Source organism: Scyliorhinus canicula, unplaced genomic scaffold (genome assembly GCF_902713615.1).
Source record: "Scyliorhinus canicula unplaced genomic scaffold, sScyCan1.1, whole genome shotgun sequence".
In the NCBI taxonomy this organism is placed as follows: domain Eukaryota; kingdom Metazoa; phylum Chordata; class Chondrichthyes; order Carcharhiniformes; family Scyliorhinidae; genus Scyliorhinus; species Scyliorhinus canicula.
The window spans coordinates 975,737-990,537 of NW_024055751.1; the positions used below are offsets into that span (position 1 = coordinate 975,737).

Consider the following 14,801-nt stretch of genomic DNA (forward strand, 5'->3'; position numbering starts at 1 on the left):
AGCTGTGTCTGAAATTAACAGATGTCTCAACATATAAAGCCGTGAGATGTAGAAATTATATCGAAATTAACATAAAATATATTTTGCTGAATATCGGTCTTAAATTTGTGCTCTTTGGTCTCGAGGTCTGGTTCTCGTTTAAGGATTTTCAATCAATGCCTATGGGAGTGGTCGTGGGTTTAAATCCAGGACAGGCTCTTTACTCCAGGTCAGAGATTACGAATTGTTTGCGATGCTGACGGCGGGGTTGATTTACATTGGCCCACTCTGAAAAAGATTTCTCAGGACTCGGAATGTTTACGTCGTTTCTCTCCCCACAGATGATGCTCGAGAGAGAGAGAGAGAGAGACAGTGTCTGAGCTGGAGTGCGTTTGGATAAAATTGATGCTCCAGATCTGTGTTAACCACAGGGACGTGACCCATCTAATCCACAGAGCCAAAGTGGAGAATTGAACTTACTGGGGAGCTGGATCTTAACGCTGACCTCCCGGACCTCGGCGTCGTGAAATGTTCCAAAGAAGCTCAACAGCCACTCGAGGAACAGCAGCGCATCTTTCCACTGTGCTCAATACAGCTTTCACACTCAGTGTGTGTTCAGTAGTTTCACACTGTAAATGCTGCACCCATTTTGTGTGTCCTTCCATCGCAGATTTGGGATTCAATCTTGTTTCCACTTGTTCTTTGTGTCCGGGCGGTAGTTGTTGATCAATATGCCATCGATAGCTCCTCCAGACATATCTTTTGTTTCTTTGTTTCTTCCATTACGCTAACAGAGAGCTGGCACAGACACGGCGGCCGGAATGGCCTCATACTGTGGTGTCATTATTCTCTGATTCGATGCTAACCTAACTCTGTGGCCAGGGTCCCAAGGCCTCTTCTCATTTAATCTCTCCTGACTTGCCCCCCATTAGAGCCCTTTCCTGTTGTTCTGTTTCCTCCCTCCGGTAATTCACTTGGTTAAGACGTACAACATTTCTAACCTGTCCCGGTTTTAATAAAAGGTGATGGTGAAAGACGAACTTTGTTGTCCTGTCGACAAATGCCGTCTGACAACCTGAGATGTTGCAGTACTTTTGGCGTTCTCCGCAGATGTTAGATTGATTTTCGATGGCAATGACAGTATGCTTGACTATTTTTGCGGGGCTCGTTGGTCTAGGGGTATGATTCTCGCTTTGGGTGTGTCGCTGTCGGAATTTGCGAGAGGTCTCGGGTTCAAATCCCGGACGAGCCCTTCGATGAGGTTTTCCGTTGGTCAAACCGCATGTTTTCTTCATTTCTTTGCGGCGCAGGCGGCGGGATTCATTCACATTGTGTTTGCTTTGAGAAGCTGAGCTCAAACTGCATGGAACCAATACGTTCCCGAGAAGTTTGTCAATGTGTGGGCATTCACTTTTCTATTGACTAATTCTGGTGGACTCAGACAGCTCTTTGTCCCTTTCATTTTATCAGTTCAACAACTTCAGACTGTGAACTCTCACTTCCCCCTCCACCACGTGTTTTTTCCATCAACTTATCATTCCTTACATTGATATGTTTTACCCTAAGCATTGCCCACCTCCCCCCAGCCCATACCATCCTACTTCAGCAATCTGATCCCTGGTTGTAATTGTTCTCTGACGCACTGCTTACCTTTGTTCTGCAACTAACACATTCTGACCGCTTGATGCGCCATCAGCACCTTTCATAGCCTTGATTAGCCTCATTTACATTCCCTTTTTCTTTCTGCCCGAGACATTTTCGTCATTTCCCACCTATTGCGAGCCGTCTATCGAGGCCCAATACAGCACTCCACCACCCCCACCCCCCATCGTCTGAATCTCCAGTTCCAGTTCTCCAGCTTTGACAAAGAGTCCACTTGACTGGAAACGACAGCTGCCATTTCGCTCCCCAGAGGCTGTCAGACCTGCTGAGATTATCCAGTATTTTCTGTTTTTGTTTCCGTTTGAAGCATCCGCAGTAAATTGCATTTGTCACACATTTCGGCATGTTTGAGATGGTGATTAAATATGTTCATTTGTAAATCGGTGAAACTCTGTTGTGGATGAACGAGCTGCTAATATCCGAGGTGTGCCAAGATATGAAAATTCTTCACCTCTCATTGCCTGCCGAAAATTCAGTGCTTGGGCCTTAATGTTCAATTCAGTGTAGTGGCTCGTGTGAGACGAAATTTCATAGTCCTGGAACACACGAGATTCCGGCAACATTCAGGAAACAGAATTATTTAGTGCCCAATAATTGTGCAAACTTTTCTCACACGAAATGTTCGATGTTTCTGCCCGGTTTCGAACCGGGGACCTTTCGCGTGTAAGGCGAATGTGATAACCACTACACTACAGTAAGAAGTCTTACAACACCAGGTTAAAGTCCAACAGGTTTGTTTCAAACACGAGCTTTCGGAGCACGGCTCCTTCTTCAGGTGAATGGAAAGGCTTGTTCCAGAAATGTTTATATAGACACAGTCAGAGATGCCCCGGAATGCGAGCACCTGCAGGCAATCAAATCATCAAAGATGCAGAGAGAGAGGTAACTCCAGGTTAAAGAGGTGTGAATTGTCCCAAGCCAGTTCAGTCGGTAGGCCTCTGCAAGTCCAGGCTTGTTGGTGGGGGCCAAATGTAATGCGACATGAATCCCAGATCCCGGTTGAGTCCGCATTCATGCGTGCGGAACTTAGCTATACGTTTTTGCTCAGCAATTCTGCGTTGTCGCGTCTCCTGAAGGCCTCCTTGTAGAATGCTGACCCGGAGATCAGAGGCTGAATGTCCTTGACTGCTGAAGTGTTCCCCAAATGGAAGGGAACAGTCCTGCCTGTTGATAGTCGCACGATGCCCGTTTATTCGTTGTCGCAGTGTCTGCATGGTCTCGCCAATGTACCACGCTTCGGGACATCCTTTCCTGCAGCGTATGAGGTAGACTACATTGGTCGAGTCGCACTAGTATGCGCCGCGTACCTGGTGGGTGGTGTTTCCACGTGTAATGGTGGTGTCCATGTCGATGATCTGGCATGTCTTGCAGAGATTACCCTGGCAGGGTTTTGTGGTGTTGTGGTTGCTGTTCTGAAGGCTGGGTAATTTGCTGCAAACAATGGTTTGTTTGAGGTTGCGCGGTTGTTTGAAGGCCAGTAGTGGGGGTGTGGGGATGACCTTGGCAAGATGTCCATCCTCGCTGATGATGTGTTGGAGGCTGTGAAGAAGATGTCGTAGTTTCTCCGCCCCAGGAAAGTACTGGACGACGAAGGGTACTCTGTCAGTGGTGTCCCGTGTTTGTCTTCTGAGGAGGTCGGTGCGGTTTTTTGCTGTGGCGCGGTGGAACTGTCGATCAATGAGTCGAGCGCCATATCCCGTTCGTACGAGGGCATCTTTCAGCATCTGTAGGTGCTCCTGTACACCTACAGATGCTGAAAGATGCCCTCGTACGAACGGGATATGGCGCTCGACTCATTGATCGACAGTTCCACCGCGCCACAGCAAAAAACCGCACCGACCTCCTCAGAAGACAAACACGGGACACCACTGACAGAGTACCCTTCGTCGTCCAGTACTTTCCTGGGGCGGAGAAACTACGACATCTTCTTCGCAGCCTCCAACACATCATCAGCGAGGATGGACATCTTGCCAAGGTCATCCCCACACCCCCACTACTGGCCTTCAAACAACCGCGCAACCTCAAACAAACCATTGTTTGCAGCAAATTACCCAGCCTTCAGAACAGCAACCACAACACCACAAAACCCTGCCAGGGTAATCTCTGCAAGACATGCCAGATCATCGACATGGACACCACCATTACACGTGGAAACACCACCCACCAGGTACGCGGCGCATACTCGTGCGACTCGACCAATGTAGTCTACCTCATACGCTGCAGGAAAGGATGTCCTGAAGCGTGGTACATTGGCGAGACCATGCAGACACTGCGACAACGAATAAACGGGCATCGTGCGACTATCAACAGGCAGGACTGTTCCCTTCCAGTTGGGGAACACTTCAGCAGTCAAGGACATTCAGCCTCTGATCTCCGGGTCAGCATTCTACAAGGAGGCCTTCAGGAGACGCGACAACGCAGAATTGCTGAGCAAAGACTTATAGCTAAGTTCCGCACGCATGAATGCGGACTCAACCGGGATCTGGGATTCATGTCGCATTACATTTGGCCCCCACCAACAAGCCTGGACTTGCAGAGGCCTACCGACTGAACTGGCTTGGGACAATTCACACCTCTTTAACCTGGAGTTACCTCTCTCTCTGCATCTTTGATGATTTGATTGCCTGCAGGTGCTCGCATTCCGGGGCATCTCTGACTGTGTCTATATAAACATTTCTGGAACAAGCCTTTCCATTCACCTGAAGAAGGAGCCGTGCTCCGAAAGCTCGTGTTTGAAACAAACCTGTTGGACTTTAACCTGGTGTTGTAAGACTTCTTACTGTGCTCACCCCAGTCCAACGCCGGCATCTCCACATCATGACTACACTACAGAAACCGCTGGCAAGCAAAGGACGTGCGGAATGTACAACCTCACTGTGTTGCTGCAGATTCTGATGGTCTGTTTGAGAGGCCAGGTCCCTTGTTGCAAGCGACAGCTGTTTCTTAAATTAACAGATGTCTCAACATATAAAGCCGTGAGATGTAGAAATTATATCGAAATTAACATAAGTTATATTTTGCTGAATGTCGGTCTCAAATTTGTGCTCTTTGGTCTCGAGGTCTGGTTCTCGTTTAAGGATGTTCAAGCAATGCCTATGGGAGTGGTCGTGGGTTTAAATCTAGGACAGGCTCTTTACTCCAGGTCAGGGATTACGAATTGTTTGCGATGCTGACGGCAGGGTTGATTTACATTGGCCCACTCTGAAAAAGATTTCTCAGGACTCGGAATGTTTACGTCGTTTCTCTCCCCACAGATGATGCTCGAGAGAGAGAGAGAGAGACAGTGTCTGAGCTGGAGTGCGTTTGGATAAAATTGATGCTCCAGATCTGTGTTAAACACAGGGACGTGACCCATCTAATCCACAGAGCCAAAGTGGAGAATTAAACTGACTGGAGAGCTGGGTCTTAACGCTAACCTCCCGGACCTCGGCGTCGTGAAATGTTCCAAAGAAGCTCAACAGCCACTCGAGGATCAGCAGCGCATCTTTCCACTGGGCTCAATACAGCTTTCACACTCAGTGTGTATTCAGTAGTTTCACACTGTAAATGCTGCACCCATTTTGTGTGTCGTTCCATCGCAGATTTGGATTTCAATCTTGTTTCCACTTGTTCTTTGTGTCCGGGCGGTAGTTGTTGATCAATCTGCCATCGATAGCTCCTCCAGACATATATTTTGTTTCATTGTTTCTTCCATTGCGCTGACAGAGAGCTGGCACAGACACGGCGGCCGGAATGGCCTCATACTGTGGTGTCATTATTCTCTGATTTGATGCTAACCTAACTCTGTGGCCAGGGTCCCAAGGCCTCTTCTCATTTAATCTCTCCTGATTTGCCCCCCATTAGAGCCCTTTCCTGTTGTTCTGTTTCCTCCCTCCGGTAATTCACTTGGTTAAGACGTGCCACATTTCTAACCTGTCCCGGTTTTAGTGAAAGGTGATGGTGAAAGACGAAATTTGTCGGCCTGTCGACAAATGCCGCCTGACTCCCTGAGATGTTGCAGTACGTTCGGCGTTCTCCGCAGATGTTAGATTGATTTTCGATGGCAATGACAGTATGCTTTGACTCTTTTTGCGGGGCTCGTTGGTCTAGGGGTATGATCCTCGCTTAGGGTGTGTCGCTATCGTAATTTGCGAGAGGTCCCGGGTTCAAATCCCGGACGAGCCCTTCGATGAGCTTTTCCGTTGGTCAAACCGCATGTTTTCTTCATTTCTTGGCGGCGCAGACGGCGGGATTCATTCACATTGGGTTTACTTTGAGAAGCTGAGCTCAAACTGCATGGAATCAATACGTTCCCGAGAAGTTTGTGTATGTGTGGGCATTCACATTTCTATTGACTAATTCTGGTGGACTAACACAGCTCTTTGTCCCTTTCATTTTATCAGTTCAACAACTTCAGACTGTGAACTCTCACTTCCCCCTCCACCACATGTTTTTTCCATCAACTTATCATTCCTTGATATGTTTTACCCTCAGCATCGCCCACCTCCCCCCAGCCCATCCCATCCTACTTCAGCAATCTGATCCCTGTTTGTAATTGTTCTCTGACGCACTGCTTACCTTTGTTCTGCCATTAACACATTCTGACCGCTTGATGCGCCATCAGCACCTTTCATAGCCTTGATTAGCCTCATTTACATTCCCTTTTTCTTTCTGCCCGAGACATTTTCGTCATTTCCCACCTATTGCTGCCCTCTATCGAGGCCCAATACAGCACTCCACCACCCCCACCCCCACCCACAATCGTCTGAATCCCCAGTTCCAGTTCTCCAGCGTTGACAAAGAGTCCACTTGACTGGAAACGGCAGCTGCCATTTCGCTCCCCAGAGGCTGTCAGACCTGCTGAGATTATCCAGTATTTTCTGTTTTTGTTTCCGTTTGAAGCATCCGCAGTAAGTTGCATTTGTCATATATTTAGACATGTTTGAGATGGTGATTAAATATGTTCATTTGTAAATCGCTGAAACTCTGTTGTGGATGAACGAGCTGCTAATATCCGAGGTGTGAAAATATATGAAAATTCTTCACCTCTCATTGCCTGCCGAAAATTCAGTGCTTGGGCCTTAATGTTCAATTCAGTGCAGTGGCTCTTGTGAGACTAAAGTCCTGGAACACACGAGATTCCGGCAACGTTCAGGAATCAGAATTATATTGTGCCCAATAATTGTGCAAACTTTTCTCACACGAAATCCTAAATGTTCGCTGTTTCTGCCCGGTTTTGAACCGGGGATCTTTCGCATGTGAGGCGAATGTGATAACCACTACACTACAGAAACCGCTGGCAACCAACGGACGTGCGGAATGTACGACCTAACTGTGTTGCTGCAGATTCTGATGGTCTGTTTGAGAGGCCTGGTGCCTTGTTGCAAGCGACAGCTGTGTCTGAAATTAACAGATGTCTCAACATATAAAGGCGTGAGATGTAGAAATTATATCGAAATTAACATAAGTTATATTTTGCTGAATGTCGGCCTTAAATTTGTGCTCTTTGGTCTCGAGGTCTGGTTCTCGTTTAAGGATTTTCAATCAATGCCTATGGGAGTGGTCGTGGGTTTAAATCCAGGACAGGCTCTTTACTCCAGGTCAGAGATTACGAATTGTTTGCGATGCTGACGGCGGGGTTGATTTACATTGGCCCACTCTGAAAAAGATTTCTCAGGACTCAGAATGTTTACGTCGTTTCTCTCCCCACAGATGATGCTCGAGAGAGAGAGACAGTGTCTGAGCTGGAGTGCGTTTGGATAAAATTGATGCTCCCGATCTGTGTTAACCACAGGGACGTGACCCATCTAATCCACAGAGCCAAAGTGGAGAATTGAACTGACTGGAGAGCTGGATCTTAACGCTGACATCCCGGACCTCGGCGTCGTGAAATGTTCCAAAGAAGCTCAACAGCCACTCGAGGAACAGCAGCGCATCTTTCCACTGGGCTCAATACAGTTTTCACACTCAGTGTGTGTTCAGTAGTTTCGCACTGTAAATGCTGCACCCATTTTGTGTGTCCTTCCATGGCAGATTTGGGTTTCAATCTTCTTTCCACTTGTTCTTTGAGTGCGGGCGGTAGTTGTTGATCAATCTGCCATCGATAGCTCCTCCAGACATATCTTTTGTTTCTTTGTTTCTTCCATTGCGCTAACAGAGAGCTGGCACAGACCCGGCGGCCAGAATGGCCTCATACTGTGGTGTCATTATTCTCTGATTTGATGCTACCCTAGCTCTGTGGCCAGGGTCCCAAGGCCTCTTCTCATTTAATCTCTCCTGACTTGCCCCCTATCAGAGCCCTTTCCTGTTGTTCTGTTTCCTCCCTCCGAAATTACACCTGGTTAAGCCGTACCACATTTCTAACCTGTCCCGGTTTCAATGAAAGGTGACGGTGAAAGACGAACTTTGTTGTCCTGTCGACAAATGCCGCCTGACGACCTGAGATGTTACAGTACTTTTGGCGTTCTCCGCAGATGTTAGATTGATTTTCGATGGCAATGACAGTATGCTTTGGCTCTTTTCGCGGGGCTCGTTGGTCTAGGGGTATGATTCACGCGTTTTGTGCCTCGCTGCTGGTATTTGCGAGAGGTCCCTCGTTTAAATCACGGACGAGCCCTTTAATGAGGTTTTCCGTTGGTCAAGCCGCATGTTTTCTTCATTTCTTTGCGGCGCTGACGGCGGGATTCATTCACATTGGGGTTGCTTTGAGAAGGTTAGCTCAAACTGCATGGAACCAATACGTTCCCGAGAAAATCGAAACATTTTCGATCAACATGTCGATGAGTGGTCATTCACTTATCTCTATTCACTAACTCTTCTGGATTCAGGCAGCTCTCGGTCTGTTTCATTTTATTCACTTCAGCAACTTCAGACTGTGAACTCTCTCTGCCCCCTACACACTTGTTTATTTCCATCAACTTATTTTCATTTCTTCCATTGATGTGTTTTACCCTCAGCATTGCCCCCCTCCCCCCAGCCCATCCCATCCTACTTCAGCAATCTGATCCCTGTTGGCAATTGTTCTCTGACACACTGCTTACCTTTGTTCTGCTATTAACACATTCTGACCTCTTAATGCGCCTTCACCTTTCGCCTTGATTAGCCGAATTTACATTCCCTTTTCATTGTGTCCGAGATATTTTCGTCATTTTCGCGTGTGTGGTGATTGTAATAACCACTACACTACAGCAATCCGCGGACGTGTGAAATGTGCAACCTCACTGTGTTGCTGCAGACTCTAATGGTCTGGTTGCGAGGCCAGGTCACTTATTACAAGACAACAGCTGTTCCTTTAAAATAAACTGTAAGAAGTCTGTCAACACCAGGTTAAAGTCCAACATGTTTGTTTCAAACACTAGCTTTCGGAGCACTGCTCCTTCCTCAGGTGAATCTCAGGTGAATTTAAAAAACAGATGTCTCAACATAAAAAAAAACGTGAGCTGTAGGACTGATATCGAAGTTAACATAAGTTATATTTTGCTTCGGCTCGATCTTAAAATTGGGCTTCTTGGTCCGGAGGTATTGTTCACGCTTGGTGCCCAACTGTCAACAGTTTCAACAGTTTAGCCAATCATGTCTCTGGGAAATGCCCTTTCTTTTCCCAGTAACTGAAGCATTCATTAATCTGAATTTTCTCTTTAATACCAGAACATATTCAAAATCTGATTGATTCCTGTCGGACTCTAATCCAGACACCATGTATTTCCCATGTTGGTGACTGATAATGAGGTTAAGTTGCCTGGTGAGTCGATGTTCTAATGTTCACTGTGTGCTATCTTCACTCCCAGATATTGAAAACATTTTGTGTTTCGTTCCAGGAAGAAATGGTGAAGACTCAGTGTCCCAGGATCGATCTGAGATAACGGTTCTGGAAGGACAGAGTATTAAACTGGACTGTAGATACACAGCTGTTTTGGAAACTATTTTCTGGTACATTCAGTATCACGGGAATCCTCCGAGGAATGTAATGAGAATCTATATTTAGGGTAGTCCGGGTAAGTCTCCAGATTTCCAGGCCAGGTTCTTCGGCTGCTTTGCACAAAGGAAACCAAACGGTTCCTTTAAATATCGCCGTGGCTGATCTTTCCGACAGTGCCGTGTATTTCTGCGCCATGGAGCCCACACTGCTGCAGAGTTATAGAGGGTCCCGTACAAACACTCACACTGGGAGTTCCAGTCATTTCTCGGCAGAGGGCGCTCTCACATTGATAGACAGACACAATTAGGCTTGTTCCTGATATGAGTGTACTCTTTAATATCAGAAGAGAAGGGCCAAAATCCATTTAAGTTCAATTATTTTCTGTAGAAGTCTCAACGGGACAGCATGTCTCCATGGTGCTTTGAGATAATAATCATCACGGTGTTCAGTGAGTCAATATACAAAAAGCCTACAGGCAGAAGGATACCATTCGGTCCATCGAGTCGCCGCTGACCCTCTGAAAGAGCACTCCTATTTTAACCACTCCACTATCGCTGGCCGTGCCTTCAGCTGCCTGGACACAAAGCTCGGTAATTTCCTCCCTAGACCTCTTCACCCTCCCACTTAGAGTCATAGAACTATATCGCTTTACAGCTCAAAAGAGGCCCTTCAGCCCAGCGCGCATGGACTGGCCATCAAAAACTCATCGATTCTAATTGAATTTTCCATCAGTTGGCCCATAGCCTTGTGTTCAATGCCGTTTGAAGTGCTTATCTAAATGCTTTATAAATGGTGTGAGGGTTACAGCCTCTATCACCATTTCACGCAGTGAGTTCCAGGTTCGCATCACCCTCTGGGTAAAAGTGGTTTCCTCAAATCCCCTCTAACCTCCTGCCCCTTAAGTTAAGTGTATTCCCACTGGCTATTAGCCCATCTACTCAGCGGAAAAGTTCCTTCCTGCTACCCTATCTATGCCCCTCATCGTTTTCTGACATAAACATCAACAATAACGAAGACAATGTCTAAACCGCTGCAGTTTAGATTTCTGGGACGCATTTGTGGCTTGGTATGTATTTCGGTAAACCCTTAATCAACTCAACATCCACATTCTCAGCTTTGACAAAGGGTCGTCCACAATCGAAACGTGAGCTCCCTTTTCTCTTCACAGATGCTGTCAGACCTGCTGAGATTGTCCAGTTATTTCTGGTTTTATTTCACATTCCATTCCAGCGTCCACAGTAATTAATTTGCTTTTATTTGCACTTAAAACATTATCGATCAATAAATCGATTTTCTATTCTACGCTAAACCCGGCATCATGTACTTCCCATGGCACGGGCTGGTAATATTAGTCGTCTTGTTTGGCGAGTCTCTGTGGCAGTTATTTTACATTTCATGTATTATGTTCCGCAACAATTGATTTTCTTTTAGAATTTGCTCATGCTTTTATTGCCAATCATTGCCCTTGCGGGCAATTAAGGTTCAACCACATTGCTTTTATCTGAGATAGGTTTTCAAATCTCCCAGTTACACATCATATGGATATTTCCGATCGTTAATTATATTGCCATCAATGTGTATTAATCTCTTTTATTTGCACTTCAAGTATTATCGATCGAGAAGTCGATTTTCTATTTAAGCCGAGCGCCCTGGGTTTGAGAGCCCTCACCGTGATCCATGCTGCTCGGGAGCACGTCCCTTATCGGAGGAACCTAGCAACAGGCAAGAGATGCGTTTTCGATCGAAAATTCGATTTTCTACTGCAGCCTAAAGTAGACACAATGATCCTGCATGATATTAGCAATCGTGTTACCCCGTGGGGCTCTGTTGAAATTCTTATTCTGAATTTAATGTCTTAAATACAACAGGAGAGTTTGAAACACTCTCTGTTTTGGTACAGGAACGTACGGGACAGACTCAGCGGCCTTGGGCTCACCTGAGTTAACGGTTCTGGAAGAGCAAACTATAATTTCCGGCAACATTATCTCCACATCTGAGAGTTTTAATTACCCTTGCTAGTACGCGGGTATTCCAAGTTTTAATTTACCATGTACATCACGGCATGGAGATGATTCTCGTGATTTCCCAAATTGCTCCTCTGTTCACCCGCAGAAGAGCAGAAGAGCGGAGACACCAATATAACTGTCTGATAAATAGACCTGACTGTGCAGGTGAATCCAGGATCAAACAATTCCCGCGGACAAGGGCAGGGAAGCAGACTTAGTGGAGCTGTGAATACTCGCTGAGGTTTTTGTACGGTGCTCTATCTGCTTTCTAACGCTGTGCCTCACTGCACAGTAATAGACAGCCCCGTCATCCACACTGAGGGCGCTTATATTGAGGTAACCGTTCTGTTTAGACTTGTCAGCAGCCGCCAGGTATCGTCCTGAAACTTTCTCTTCCTTCAGAGCTAATGCATTGCTAATAATCCGGATTGGTGGTTGTGCCGTTTTCTGCTGATACCATTGCATGTAGTCCATATTGGGGTCTGTGTATTCACAATCTAACCGCGCTGATTCCCCTTCTGACGCAGTTTCTGTCACCGGTGACTGAGTGACTGGATTTGCACTTTGCCCGCCTGTGAAGGTAGAGAAATGAAGCATGAAGAGTTTAATCTTAATTGATCTAAATTTGTTTGTATATGCGTAATTTGTGGAAACTCAACTGTACTTATCATTTCTGATCGTAAATTACATTGAATGTTATTGCAATCTATAACCTGCTAATCTGGCATGGTGAGTAATGACAATTACTTACCGCCCAATAGCGTCGCCAGTATTAACAGAAACATGTCTGACTGCATCTCTCTGAGTGAATCGGAATGGAATGAGGCAGAGATTGAGAGGAGAGGGGGAACCTGGTCTCTGTACATCTGATTGGTCCTTCGACACATTGCAGCGGGCCAGGCCCTTTGTGACCTCACTGAGACTACGACGCTTATTGGCTATAATGGTCGGTCGCAGAACTTCATCATCCCCATGAAAGAACAAAGAAAAGTACAGCACAGGAACAGGCCTGTCGGCCCTCCAATCCTGCGCCGACCATGCTGCCTGTCTAAACTAAAATCTTCTACACTTCCGGGGTCCGTATCCCTCTATTCCCATCCTATTCATGAAAAGTAATCGCATATTGTCACCAGTAAATTTAAATGAAGTTACTGTGAAAAGCCCCGAGTCGCCACATTTCGGCTCCTGTTCGGGGAGACCGGTCCGGGAATTGAATCCTCGCTGCTGCCTTGTTCTGCAATACCAGCCAGCAGTTTAGCCCAGTGTGCTAAACCAGGGAAGTCTACGCAATTATGTTTGAACGTGGCGCCCTCTTAGTTTCATTCCTGTCAGAACCACAGAATCATAGAATGCGACCAACTGAACTGATTTAGGGTGTATTGAAATACACAAGACGACACGAATGCTCCGAGAAATCTACACTGGATCTGCTTAGAAATAGTTTTTGCTACTGTTGATGTTTATGTCAAAAAGTGATGCTAAATCGATTAAATCTTGGCTAGCCGTCTCTATCCAAATCATGTGCACGGCAAAGGAGATATAGTGTTTGGACTTTCAAGGGGCGTTTATATAAAATATCAGAGAACTTTGGATTCGTTTGCTTGTAAGAAAGGAGGTAGAAGGAAGACTCAAATGTTGCGCCGAATAACATACCTTTTCGAGAGAGTAGACCATTTGTAATTGTTTCCATTAACAGCAGAAGCAATAAACAAAGCATCCTGATTTAATAGAAAACATGATAGAGAATGATGTATTTATTAATAATATGCTATCTGCTAATATATAGAGTAGGACACACAAAATGATGAAAGAAGATTCAATAGCCAATTTCAAAAGAGAATTTCATAATCTGAAAAGGGAAGGCAGTATGTAATTTGTGGGATGTGAAAGACGATTTGGATAGCATTTTCAAGTAGTCACAGATACGGCAAGCCGGATTCTCATTCCATTCCACAATGCTCCCTGATTTTTGGACCTTCATGCCTCTCTCACTATTCGTTCTCAGTCACTTGAGCAGTGAAAAGGTGCAGGACAGACGCAAAGTTCTGGGGATTCGACCGTTATTATTTCCGCTCCAACAGTTGCAACTGCAGCTGACAACAGCCGCACAGTTTGACTAGTTTTGAGTCTGCGGTGTCAACTTCCGTTTGCTGCTCTCGCTCTGAAATGATTGTGCTGTTGGAGACATTGCTGTACATGGCCCAGGAACTGGCATTGGATAGATCAGCAACGGAGTGGTCTGGCAATCTGTATTTCTGCTCCAGCTGATCACTGCCTCCATTGAAGAGGGGCTGATTCAGGAACGGTTATGAGGATACAATGGTTCCGATCCTCATCGTTACCTTAATTCTCAGAAAATAGTTCCTTCACTTTAAAACTCAATTCTCCCTTCTGTTCTGTTCTCCCAAATATCACTCATTCTACTTGTTTGCCCAACAATAATTTTCTCAAACCTTTTGGGCAGTCCCCATTTCATTTCTATTTGTGTAATTTACCATATTGTTCTGTCCACGTCCCTCAGCTGCCTGCCTATTACGCTTCCTATTTAGGCAGTAGACAGTTAGCATGTCCAGTCAGAAGGTCTGAAGAAACTCTGGAATTGGCACCACAACAACATTGTTTTTTTCCCATCACTCCTTCCACGTCATAGACTGACCCCACAAACATAATTTCTATCGCTTTGGCTTGAAAACACATCAACGTTCCTGTTAATAACAGGGGAAGGAGCAACCGACTATTTGGTCTCAAGTCACGGCACTTAGATTTAAAAGCTGGACCTCCTGTCTCAGATGCAAGAGCGTTCCAACTATGCCAAATCAGAACAGTTACTTTCGACCTGCTGCTGCTAATCACAATGCCCATCTACCATTAATTGTAATATTTCCATGTTACCATGGAAGAATGCAGCTGAATGCCATAAATTCCTTTAGAGAGGTAAGCCGGCTGATGAGGCAGAGACTGATGGATAGGGTCTGTCTGGGCCCTGCGCAGGAAGATGTTTTTAAGTTTACTTCACTCACTGTCACCATCAGAACGAGGTCATTGGCGCGGGGTGAAATCGAATTTTCTGCCACTCACGAGGGAAAAATATTAAATTGGTCTCCATGGAAACCTTCTCTGAGAATTGTTCTGGTCTTTTACGGTTGATGATTCCTAAGGATTAAGAACGGGAAGAAATCCACAGCAGAGTATGGACACTTTAAAAGCAAACATGAAACTTACAGTAGAATTTTATTAATATTGACGGTCAGCCGTCA

The 14,801-nt window shown here is 45.7% G+C and overlaps 4 non-coding genes across 4 annotated transcripts; 2 read left to right on the forward strand and 2 right to left on the reverse strand.

The window, feature by feature from the left end:
• Positions 1-1,141: 1,141 nt before the first annotated feature.
• On the forward strand, positions 1,142-1,231 carry trnap-ugg. The gene is given in 2 exon segments: positions 1,142-1,177; positions 1,196-1,231. It is a non-coding gene; the product is annotated as a tRNA-Pro (tRNA).
• Positions 1,232-2,267: 1,036 nt separating this feature from the next.
• Positions 2,268-2,334, reverse strand: trnav-uac. The gene has a single exon. It is a non-coding gene; the product is annotated as a tRNA-Val (tRNA).
• Positions 2,335-5,715: 3,381 nt separating this feature from the next.
• trnap-agg lies at positions 5,716-5,805 on the forward strand. Its single transcript is given in 2 exon segments — positions 5,716-5,751; positions 5,770-5,805. It is a non-coding gene; the product is annotated as a tRNA-Pro (tRNA).
• A 1,036-nt stretch (positions 5,806-6,841) lies between these two features.
• trnav-cac lies at positions 6,842-6,914 on the reverse strand. Its single transcript has one exon. It is a non-coding gene; the product is annotated as a tRNA-Val (tRNA).
• Between the last annotated feature and the right edge of the window lie 7,887 nt (positions 6,915-14,801).